The sequence below is a fragment of the Rhinoderma darwinii genome, chromosome 12 (assembly GCF_050947455.1).
Source record: "Rhinoderma darwinii isolate aRhiDar2 chromosome 12, aRhiDar2.hap1, whole genome shotgun sequence".
In the NCBI taxonomy this organism is placed as follows: Eukaryota; Metazoa; Chordata; class Amphibia; order Anura; family Rhinodermatidae; genus Rhinoderma; species Rhinoderma darwinii.
Genome location: NC_134698.1, coordinates 42,377,829 through 42,389,458, shown reverse-complemented (window position 1 = coordinate 42,389,458; position 11,630 = coordinate 42,377,829). Strand labels below are relative to the sequence as shown.

The window sequence follows — 11,630 nt, the reverse complement described above, 5'->3', positions numbered from 1 at the left end:
TCCCTGCTTCCTCCAGTCCGGTCTCCTGGCCGTTGCCTTGGTGACGCGTCCCTCGCGACATCCGGCCCGACATTCCTTGATGACGATGCAGCCCATGTGAGCGCTGCAGCCAATCACGGGCTGCAGAGGCCTCTGCAGCCAATCTCGCGCTGCAGAGTCCTCTGCAGCCAATCACGGGCTGCAGAGACCTCTGCAGCCAATCACGGGCTGCAGAGGCCTCTGCAGCCAATCACAGGCTGCCGCGTCAGAAAAGAAGGTCGGACTGGAGGAAGAAGAGAGACTCGTCCGCAAGACAGCGACCAGGTACGTATGAAATGCTTTTTATTTTATTTTTAATCAGCAGCCTCTTTTCTCTATCAGTGATTGATAGAGACAAGTGGCTGCCGATTTGTATAATATTTTTGACCGGGTTCGGTCAAAACGGGTTCGGCCGAACCCGGTGAAGTTCGGATTCGCTGCGAACCGAACTTTTCCGGAAGTTCGGACCGAAACCGGGTTCGGTTGTCCCGGTTCGCTCATCTCTAGTTGTAAAGATTGACCAAAATGAACTCTTTGGAAATAGATGGCATCATATTGTTTCCTTATGTTGGGAGATAAAAAGTAAATTTAACCAGAGAATGCCCTCTGAAAGAAAAGACACCTGCTTCTGGTACTGAGCGCATATAACATTATTGTGCAACATATAACATACCTGACCAGAGAATCCTCTAGTACTGTGCGAAAATCTCTAGTACTGTGCAACATATAACATACCTGACCAGAGACTCCTCTAGTACTGTGCGAAAATCTCTAGTACTGTGCATCCTATAACATACCTGACCAGAGACACTACCCTAGTAGTGTCATACCTCCCAACTTTTGAATTCGGAAAAGAGGGATATTTTAAGCCACGCCCCCTAACCACGCCCAATATTCCGCATCAACACATCAAATCATGGCCAGTTACTCCTGCAAATAACAAGCGCACATTCTCACTGCGGATCTCTAGACTGTCTGGATATCACAGATATTATGGATCCGGTTATATCGTCTTTATGTTACGTTTCCTATCTTGGGTATAACATTTGCTCATCACGGCAGCAGCTGCAGGACAAACCAAAAGGCTGAGACTTTTCAATTGACAGGTAGCAGAGTTACATGATGGGGATTTTTTTTTTCCAGTTGTGTAACTCTGCTACTGGTCAATGGAAAAATCATCCACCAGAGCCCCCCTGTAGATTGCTCCACACACAGCCCCCCTGTACATAGCGCCAGACACAGCCCCCTGTAGATAGCTCCAGATACAGCCCCCCTGTAGATAGCTCCACACACAGCCCGCCTGTAGAAAGCGCCAGAGACAGCCCCCCTGTAGATAGCTCCAGACACAGACCCCCTGTACATAGCGCCACACACAGCCCCCCTGTACATAGCGCCAGACACAGCCCCCCTGTAGATAGCTCCAGATACAGCCCCCCTGTAGACAGCTCCACACATAGCCCCCCTGTAAAAAGCTCCAGATATAGCCCCCCTGCAGATTGCTCCACACAGCCCCCTGTACATAGCGCCAGACACAGCCCCCCTGTAGATAGCTCCCCGTAGGTAGCGCAACACAACCCCCTTTTAAGAGGTAGTCGGCCTTACTACTGCCACTCTCCGCTCTGCTTTCATTCACCGTCAGAAGAAGTCAGGAGTCTTGCGGCGACTGGTCCACTCCCGTGCCAGCATAGATCCCAGTGAGAACACCACCGCAAGACTCCTGCCTTCTTTTGATCGCTGCTGCAGTCGTCTGGCATGCGGGGCGCCTGTCAGCAGCGATCAACTGTTTTGATACAGCTGCAGCGCCCAGCGGGACATTTTGCAGACCGCCCGGGACAGCGGGACAGTGGTGAGAAACCGGGACTGTCCCGCCGGATCCGGGACGGTTGGGAGGTATGGTAGTGTGCGTCATTCTATAGTACTGTGCGTCATATAACATACCTGACCAGAGACTCCTCTAGTAGTGTGCGTCATTCTATAGTACTATGCGGCATACGATATACATAACTAGAGACAATCCTCTAGTACTGTGCGCCATTCTATAGTACTGTGCGACATATGAAATACCTGACCAGATACTCCTCTAGTACTGTGCACCATACTGGTATTTATTTGCATATAACATACCTGACTAGAGACACCTCTGGCACTGTGCGACATTCTCCAGTACGGTGCGACATATGGCAAACTTGACCAGAGATACCCCTCTGGTACTGTGCGACATTCTCCAGTTCTGCGGAATCAGGCAGAGAGCACCCAGAGATCGAGATCAATTAGGTAGAAAAAACGAAGGTGGGCAAGCAGGCGAGTAAGGGTATGTGCACACAACCTATTTTCAGACGTAATTCAGGCATTTTACGCCTCGAATTACGCCTGAAAAGACGGCTCCAATACGTCTGTAAACATCTGCCCATTGCTTGCAATGGGTCTTACGATGTTCTGTTCGGACGAGGTATAATTTTACGCGTCGCTGTCAAAAGACGGCGCGTAAAAAGACGGCCGTGTCAAAGAAGTGCAGGACACTACTTGGGACGTTTTTGGAGCTGTTTTTCATTGACTCCAATGAAGAACAGCTCCAATTACGTCCATAAAAAACGCCGCGAAAAACGCATGCACTTGCAAAAATGTCTGAAATTCAGGTGCTGCTTTAGCCTGAAAACAGCTCCATAATTTCAGACGTATTTTGCGTTTGCGTGTGAACATACCCTAAGGGTATGTGCACACGTGCACGTCCGTTACGGCTAAAATTACGGAGCTGTTTTCAGGAGAAAACAGCTCCTGAATTTCAGACGCAATGGCATGTGAAGGCGTTTTTCTCAGCGTCCATTACGGACGTAATTGGAGCGGTTTTTCTATGGAGTCAATGGAAAACGGCTCCAATTACATCCTAAGAAGTGACATGCACTTCTTTGGCACGGGCGTCTTTTTTAATGCGCCGTCTTTTGACAGCGGCGCGTAAAAAAAATGACCGTCTACACAGAACATCGTAATACCCATTCAAATGAATGGGCAGATGTTTGCCGACGCTTTCAAGCAGTGTTTTCGGCCGTAGTTCGAGGTGTAAAACGCCTGAATTACGTCTGTAAATAGTGCGTGTGAACATACCCTAAGGGCAGGGCCGCCATCAGGAATTTCAGGGCCCCATACAGCTAAATTTTCTGGGCCCCCCTACCATGGCACCGCCTGTTAACGGTACTCCGTCCAGCACTATATCATTCTACCCAGGGATGCCATCAGGGGGTATTAGGGGTACTGATGTGAGGGGCCGGCCAAACCTAATTGAAAGGGGCTGCCTTTGGTAGAAAAAAAACAGGCCCCTGCAATGGGGCCCGTTTTTTTCACCAAAAGAATGACGTGAGCTGCGGGCCCCCCATCTCGTCATGGGGGCCGTCAAACACCGCCCGCCCGTGCGACCGATCGCACGCACCCGCAAACTCCCGCGTGTGCGAACTCGCGACCGCACGCTCCCGCGACCACCCGCGCTTGCACCTGCGACCGCCTGGAACCGCGCACCGAATTTTGAGGCAGATTCTGCCCACACTATCTTGCTGCGTTTTTTGTCTGCGGCGATTGAGGACAGCAGACAAAAAACGCAGCGAAAAATGCATTTTCTGCCTCCCATTGATTTCGATGGGAGGTCAGAGGTGGAACAGCGGCAAGAAAGGACGTGCTGCTTTTTCTTTTTTCCGCGACTGGCTCCCATTGATTTCAGATGAAATCAATGGGAGGCGGTTTTGGAAGTTGTTTGGTGCTGATTCTGACGCAGTATCCGAGTCAATATCAAGGCCCAAAAACTCTGTGAACTGGGCCTTATTGTTAGGGCTTATTCAGACGAACGTGTAATACATCCGTGCAACGCGCGTGATTTTCACACGCCTCACACTGACCTATGTTACTCTATGGGGCCGTGCAGACTGTCCGTGAGTTTTATGCAGCGTGAGTCCGCTGCGTAAAACTCACGACATGTCCTATATTTTTTTTGCATTGTTCGCGCATCACGCACCCATTGAAGTCAATGGGTGCGTGAAAATCACGCCCAGCACTTCCGCAGCAGTATAAACTATGAATGAAAACAGAAAAGCACCACGTGCTGCACGAAAATCACGCAGTCACGCATCATACGCTGCTGCCACACGGAGCTGTTATGGACCTTTTGAATGCGCAAAATGCCACGTTTTTTGCGCGCGCAGAAAGCACATGCTTGTGTAAATCCGGCCTTAGGGTAGGAACACACTAGGCATGAACACTGCGGATTTTATGCAACACATTTTATTGTGGAAAATCCGCAGCGTATTACAGTCGCATCAGAGTGGATGAGATTTGAACAAATCTCATCCGCACGCTGCAAAAAAAATTGACCTGCAGTGTGGCTTTTTAAGCCGCAGCATGTACATTTATGCTGTGGAATCGCTGCTCCTCTGTTGTGGAAATGCTGCGGTTCTGCCGCAAAAATCACAAATGAGAAAAAAAAAAAAGGCACTTTTTTAAAATTTATAAAAATGTTTAGTCCTGGTGACGCATCTCTCCCTTCTGAACGTAGCCCCGCCTCCTGGGATGATGCTGTAGACCATGAGACCGCTGCAGCAGTCACATGGGATGAAACGTCATGACAGGAGGCCGGGCTGCGCTAAGAATAGAGGATCGCGTCACCAGGCCTACGGCCGGGGTAAGTCTAAACTTTTTTATAAATTTAAAAAAGTACCTTTTTTTTTTCTCATTTGTGATTTTTGCGGCAGAACCGCAGCATTTCCGCAACGCGTAAATTACTGGTCGTCGGCACAGTACGTTGGCAAACCCATTCAAATGAATGGGCAGATGTTTGCCGACTAATTGTAGCCGTATTTTCAGGCGTAAATCGAGGCATAATATGCCTCGTTTACGCCTGAAAATAGGTCGTGTGAACCCAGCCTGACAGGTACTTCTTTGACGCGGGCATCTTTTTTACACGCCGCCTTTTGACAGCGGGGCGTAAAAAAAATGACCGTCGGAACAGAACATCGTAAGACCCATTCAAATGAATGAGCAGATGTTTGCCAACGCTATCGAGCCGCATTTCGGACGTAAATCGAGGCGGAAAATGCCCGAATTACGTCCGTAAATAAGCCGTGTGAACATACCCCTACACTGCATCTGCCAGGAATGAGGAAAAAATAAAACACATGTAGCGCTGGGCGTGCCTGTCTCTTATACTTCCTATGAATGCAATTAATGAGTTAATGGCTGTTTTTGAGTTTGTTTTTGCTGGGTGGTCGGTCCTGATATGTGGATTGAGGAATAAAATATCCCTGTTGTGCTACCATAGGACAAAGAGGAAGAAAAGTTATCACTTGTAGAATATGGCTAAACAAAAACAAATACTTTTTTTTATGGGGGCTCACAGGCATATAGCCGCTGAGCCAGGGACTGTTGCGGTGAAGGGGTTAAGTGAGGGTTAGTAGCTCCCTCCCCCTCCTCGATACTTGCGTGGTGGGTGAGTCAGAGTTAGGTAGGGGGCGTTAGGGGAGGAAAAGCGGTGGGTGTAGGGTAATGTGGAAAGGTATATAGGGGCTGCTTACCTGGTGTGTGGCCTCTTTTCCCTCCCTTGTGTATGGTTCTCTTAATGGTATGATTTGGTTGGTGGGTGGCGAAAAGTGTATATTTAAAAAAAAAAGGAGGCCTCAAACTTTACGGTTATATGGAAGGTGTTGTTTATAAAAAAAACAAAAAACAAACAAACATGGAAATTGAGGAGAGAGCAGGTGGTACTGTTCCGTGTGCAGGAAAAGAGTGTTTAAGAATAAAAAAATTAAAAAAAAGAGGAATTCCACAAGGTGGAAAAACATTTGTTTATTGGGTTGTTTTGGGCACAATGGTGTCTTGCTGGGTTATTTTGTATTATGGTTGTTTTATGTCACAGCGGGCGGTAGTAGAAGGGGATTTACCCACATGTCCTTGGGTTAGGCAGGCATACAGGGTGTTTATTGACCTCTGTTAAGGTAATTTAGTGTTTATATATTTTGTAAATATGTTATTTAAATTTTATTGTATTAATAAAGCTGTGGCCGACCCCCGGGTCAACCCCACTTTAAAAGAGAATTACGTGTCGGTTGTTATATTATTTTAGGTTAACCCATTATTGACCGGCCCATAGTCTTTTTACGTCGGTCACTAACGGGCCTTATTCCGATGCCATAGACTTTTTACGTTGCGGCATCGGAATGAGTAAACAGAGCAGGGAGCTGTCAAATCTCCATGCTCTCAGCGGCCAGAGGCAGCTGAGGGCTGGGAACGTCCCTGCTCTGCCGGGTGAGATCGATATAAATATCGATCTCAACCGATTAACCCCTCAGATGCGGTGCTCAATAGCGTGCACCGCATCTGAGTGGTTTTGGAGAGAGGGAGGGAGCTCCCTCTCATCCCACCGACACCCGGCGATAAGATCGCCGAGTGTCTGTGCTTCCCATGGCAGCCGGGGGCCTAATAAAGGCCCCCAGGTCTGCCTGGAGCGAATGCCTGCTAGATCATGCCGCAGGCATGACCTAGCAGATGCCTGTCCGTTTTAAACGGACAGGCAGTAATACACTGCAATACAAAAGTATTGCAGTGTATTATAATAGCGATCGGAGGATCGCATAGTGAAGTCCCCTAGTGGGACTAGTAAAAAAGTTAAAAAAAAAGTTTAATAAAGTTAATTTAAAAAAAATGTGAAAAAAAAATGAAAAACCCACTTTTTCCCCTTACAAATTGCTTTACTAGTAAAAAAACAAAATAAAGTTAAAAAGTTACACATATTTGGTATCGCCGCGTCCGTAACGACCCCGACTATAAAGCTATTACATTACTTAACCTGCACGGTGAACGCCGTAAAAAATAAAATAAAAAAACGACGGAAAAATTACTGTTTTCTGTGAATCCTGACTTTTAAAAAAATGTGATTAAAAAGTGATTAAAAGTCGCATCTACTCCAAAATGGTACCAATAAAAACTACAAGTCTTCCCGCAAAAAAAAAGCCCTCCTACAATTGCATCGGCGAAAAAATAAAAACGTTACGGCTCTTCAAATATGGAGACACAAAAACAAATAATTTTGAAAAAAAAGCGTTTTTACTGTGTAAAAGTAGTAAAACATACAAAAACGATATAAATTTGGTATCGTTGCAATCGTAACAATGCGCTGAATAAACTTATTGTGTTATTTATACCACACGGTAAACGGCGTAGATTTAGGACGCAAAAAAGAGTGGCGAAATTTCAGATTTTTTTCTATCCCCCCCCAAAAAAAAGTTAATAAAAGTTAATCAATAAATAATATGTACCTCAAAATGGTGCTATTAAAAAATACAACTTGTCCCGCAAAAAACAAGACCTTATACAGCTATGTCGACGCAAAAATAAAAAAGTTATAGCTCTTGGAATGCGACGATGGAAAAACGTAAAAAATAGCCTGGTCATTAAGGTCTAAAATAGGCTGGTCATTAAGGGGTTAAGGGGGGGGAAGACTCCTGGGTTAGATGTTGCTATATGCATACAGTCAACCCCTTCCCGCCGCAGCCCTTTTTCAGATTTTCATTTTCGTTTTCTCCTCCCCACCTTCCAAAAGCCATAACGTCTTTATTTTTCCGTCGATATAATACTGTGAGGACTTGATTTTTGCGGGACGAGTTGTAGTTTTTCGTACTACAATTTATTTTGCCATATAATGTACTAGGAAATGGGCAAAAAATTATTTGTGGGGTAGAAAATGAAAAAAACAGCGATTCCTCCATGGTTTTTTGCGTGCCGTTTTTACGGAATTCACTGTGCAATTAAAACATTATGTTAACTTTATTCTGTGGGTCAATACGATTGCGGCGATACCAAATATATATAGTTTTTTCTATATTTTACTACTTTTACATGTAAAAACCTAAGTGTAAAAAAGAAAATTTATTTTGTGTAGCCAAATTCCAAGAGCCATAACTTCTTTGTTTTTCCGTCGATTAAGGGTATGAGGGCTTATTTTTTTGCGGGATAAGCTGTAGTTTTTAATGATACCATTTTGGTGTACATGTGACGGTTTGATCACTTTTTATTTAATTTTTTGTGGGAGATTAGGTGACCAAAAAATAGAGATTCTGGCGTTTCCAAATTATTTTTTTTACGGCGTTCACCGTGCGGGTTAAATAATGATATATTGTAATAGTTCAGACTTTTACGGACGCGGCAATACCAATTATGTTTCTTTTTATTTTTTTCTATGCTCCAAGGGTAAAATGGGAAAAGGTTTTTTTTTTTAACTTTTAATATTTTTTTATTTTTTTTTACACAAAAAAAAACTTTATTTAACAAATTTTTACTTTTTTTATTAGTCCCCCTAGGAGACTTTAACCAGAGATCGTTAGATCGCTTGCACGATATACTGCAATACTAATGTATTGCAGTATATCGTGATTCTGACAGGCACCTATTAAGACATGCCGGAGGCAAGGCTTAATAGATGTACAAAGAGGGCGGACCTGGGGGGCCTTCATTAAGCCCCCAGGCAGCCATAGCAACCATCGCCCCCCCGCGATTGCGTTTCGAGGGGCGGGATGAGCTGTTAGAGGGGGGGTGCTCCCCTCTTTTTTACGATTTAAATGCTACGGTCGCTATTGACCGCAGCATTTAACGAGTTAAACGAGCGGGATCGCGCTTGAGCGCGATGCCGCTAGTTACTCTGAAGTGTCGGCTGTAACAAGCAGCCGACACCCGCATCGTATGGAGCGGGTTCACTCCGTGAGCCCGCTCCATACTTTCCCTACCCGACTTTGGCGTATGGATACATCAAATGTCGGGAAGGGGTTAAAAAAAAGTGTTTTGTTTTTGTGTGAAAGTAGTAACGTATAAACTGGTGTAAATGATACTACGCCAGTCTGTAGCCAGCAGAGATTTCCCTTTTTGGTGCACGGATAGCAGATAGCGGATACGACAAATGAATCGCTTCTTATTAACCAGTTGTTTACTGCCCATAGACTATAAAGGCATGTTCAGACATTGCTGAAATTTATCCCTGCAGATTTTGACACAAATTCGTGGCAATTACGCAATGAATATGCAGCAAAATTTTCATATTTGACAGTTCGTTCAAACGTGGAAGATTTTGCAGCGAACTTGCCGCATATTTCGGCCTCTGCATTGCATAGTGAAAATATGCAGCTTCTCCGCTGCAGACTCTGCAGAAGGTAAATTTCGTACCACAAGCTGGATGCCGTACAGTAATTTTCTGTGGTGTCTGCACTAAGTTACATAAAAAGCAATAGAAACCAAAGAAAAAACCCTGCGGATTTCCTCTATGGCCTGTCCTCATCAGAATTCTACAGCAAATCCGCCACGTCTGAACGTGCCCTAAACATCCTGGCGCTCCACACCTATCACTGCAGAGTTTGCTCCTCCACATCTCTCCCATTGTATCAGAATTAAATATATCACTTATTTTATTACACAATATTAAAGCTCTATATGTTCTGAGAAACAGGACCAAATAAATATAGGTTGGCTGATGAATAGAACAACAAATTGATTTTAACTAGGCCCATGGCTAAAGCTTGATATAAGCATACCTCCCAACTTTCAAGTATCACAAAGAGGGACAATTTTTTTGTTTTAAGCCACGCCTCTAATCCCACCCAATCCCGCCCATACACACCCGATTCAGCTCACACCGTATCAGGCTCCCATAGTGCCTCCCACACAGTATAATACCAAATAGCTGCCCCTACACAGTATAATGCCCTCTAGCTGCCACCATACAGTATAATGCCCCATAGATGCACCCATACAGTATAAAGCCAACACAGATGCACCCATACAGTATAAAGCCCACACATATTCTCCCATGCAGTATAATGCCCATACAGATGCCCCCATGCAGTATGATGCTCAAACAAAATTCCCCATATAGCATAACGCCCCCATAGCTTCCCCCATACAGCATAATACCCCCATAAAACCCTACAAAAATCAAAACATTCTAAAGATTTTCAAATCAGCAGCATGCTCATTTTGGTACGGATTTTATCCTTGTCAGTGGAGCAGAGGTGAAATCCGAGGTGGAAACCGCAGGAAAATCTACGTCAGAATCTGCATGTAACACTTTTTGGATTTTGCTGCAGAAACAATGAAAAATCTGCAACTTTGCAGCTAAATGTGTTTGTAGCCTAAGGGTATGTTCACACGGCAACGCCAATTACGCCTGAAATTATGGAGCTGTTTTCAGGCGAAAACAGCTCCTGAATTTCAGACGTTTTGACAAGTGCACGCGTTTTTTGCGCCATCTTTTACGGATGTAATTGGAGCTGGTTTTCATTGGAGTCAATAAAAAACAGCTCCAATTACGTCCCAAGAAGTGATATGCACCTCTTTGAGAGGGGCGTCTTTTTACGCGCTGTCTTTTGACAGCGACGCGTAAAAAAAAAGGTTCGGAGCCGTTTTTCGGACGTAATTCGAGGCGTAAAACGCCTGAATTATGTCCGTAAATAGGACGTGTGAACATACCCTAAGAGTGCAGTCACATGTGGCGTATTTGCCTTATATTTTTTGCAGCATAAAAATACGCTGTGGAAAAATGTACAATAGAAGCCTATACGAAGAATATAGTGCAACGCCAAAATTTTATTTTTTAAAAAGTGTCTATGTGCAGTCACACGCAGCTAATTTTGACCACTGTGACCGCCGCTGCCGTCGTGAGTCCGCCCTAATCACTCACATTTAGGAGCAGGAGAAGGACAGACGGAGCCAAGTATGGCGGCGGTCTTAGTGAGGTCGGTGCGTACCGACCCAAGAATGGACCAGTCCGATCACCTGACCTGAGTAAGAGACGTGAGGTCAGGTGCTAGGACTGGTCCACTCCCAGGCCGGTACAGTCCAGTCACCTTAACTCAAGTCAGTGACATGAGGTCAGGTGACTTAACTGGTCCATTCCTGTCACAGCACGCCCCGACCTCACTCTGACCGCCACTGCTGCCATGTCATTCCCTCCTTGGCTCCGTCCGCGTGCCCTACTTACTCAAAGTGAGATCAGGAGACTTAAAGGGGCTTTTTTCATCTTGGACATTTATGATATATCCAGAGGATATGTCATAAATGTCCAATTGATGCAGGTCCCACCACTGGGTCCCAGATCTATCTCTAGAACAGGGTCTGTAAACACCATTCTACCTCTTTTTGTTGTGGCTGAAGCTTGTGGTTTCCGACCATGAAGAAGAAAACAGCGTAACTTGCTGAGCTACGCTGTTTACGTAAGTCCCATAGAACTGAACAGTAGTTACAAAAACAACGTAACTCGCATGCTACGCTGCTTCTGTAACTGCCATTCACTACTATGAGAGTTATGGAAACAGCGCAGCTCAGCGAGCTACGCTTTTTTTCTTCTTCATAGTTGGAAATCAGCCAGAACACAGAGAGGTAGAACGGGGTTTAGTGGGCCCCGTTCTAGAGATAGGTGCGGGTCCCAGAGGTGGGACCTGCATCTATCTGACATTTAGAACCTATCCTGTGGATAGGTCATAAATGTCCCTGATGGGAAAACCCCTTTAAGTAAGTCAGAACGACTTACTGCTGCGAGTTCTTTTCAAAACTTCCCATTGCAAATAGTTGACCGTTCCAGACTGACTGACGCA

At 45.2% G+C, this 11,630-nt stretch overlaps 1 long non-coding RNA gene across 1 annotated transcript in view; it reads left to right on the top strand.

Annotated features, from left to right (window-relative positions):
- Window positions 1-250: 250 nt before the first annotated feature.
- Window positions 251-11,630, top strand: part of LOC142664376 (uncharacterized) — a 70,054-nt gene continuing 58,674 nt past the window's right edge. The window contains exon 1 of the long non-coding RNA XR_012851280.1: window positions 251-303. This is a non-coding gene — a long non-coding RNA (uncharacterized LOC142664376). The remainder of the gene's footprint in view (window positions 304-11,630) is intronic.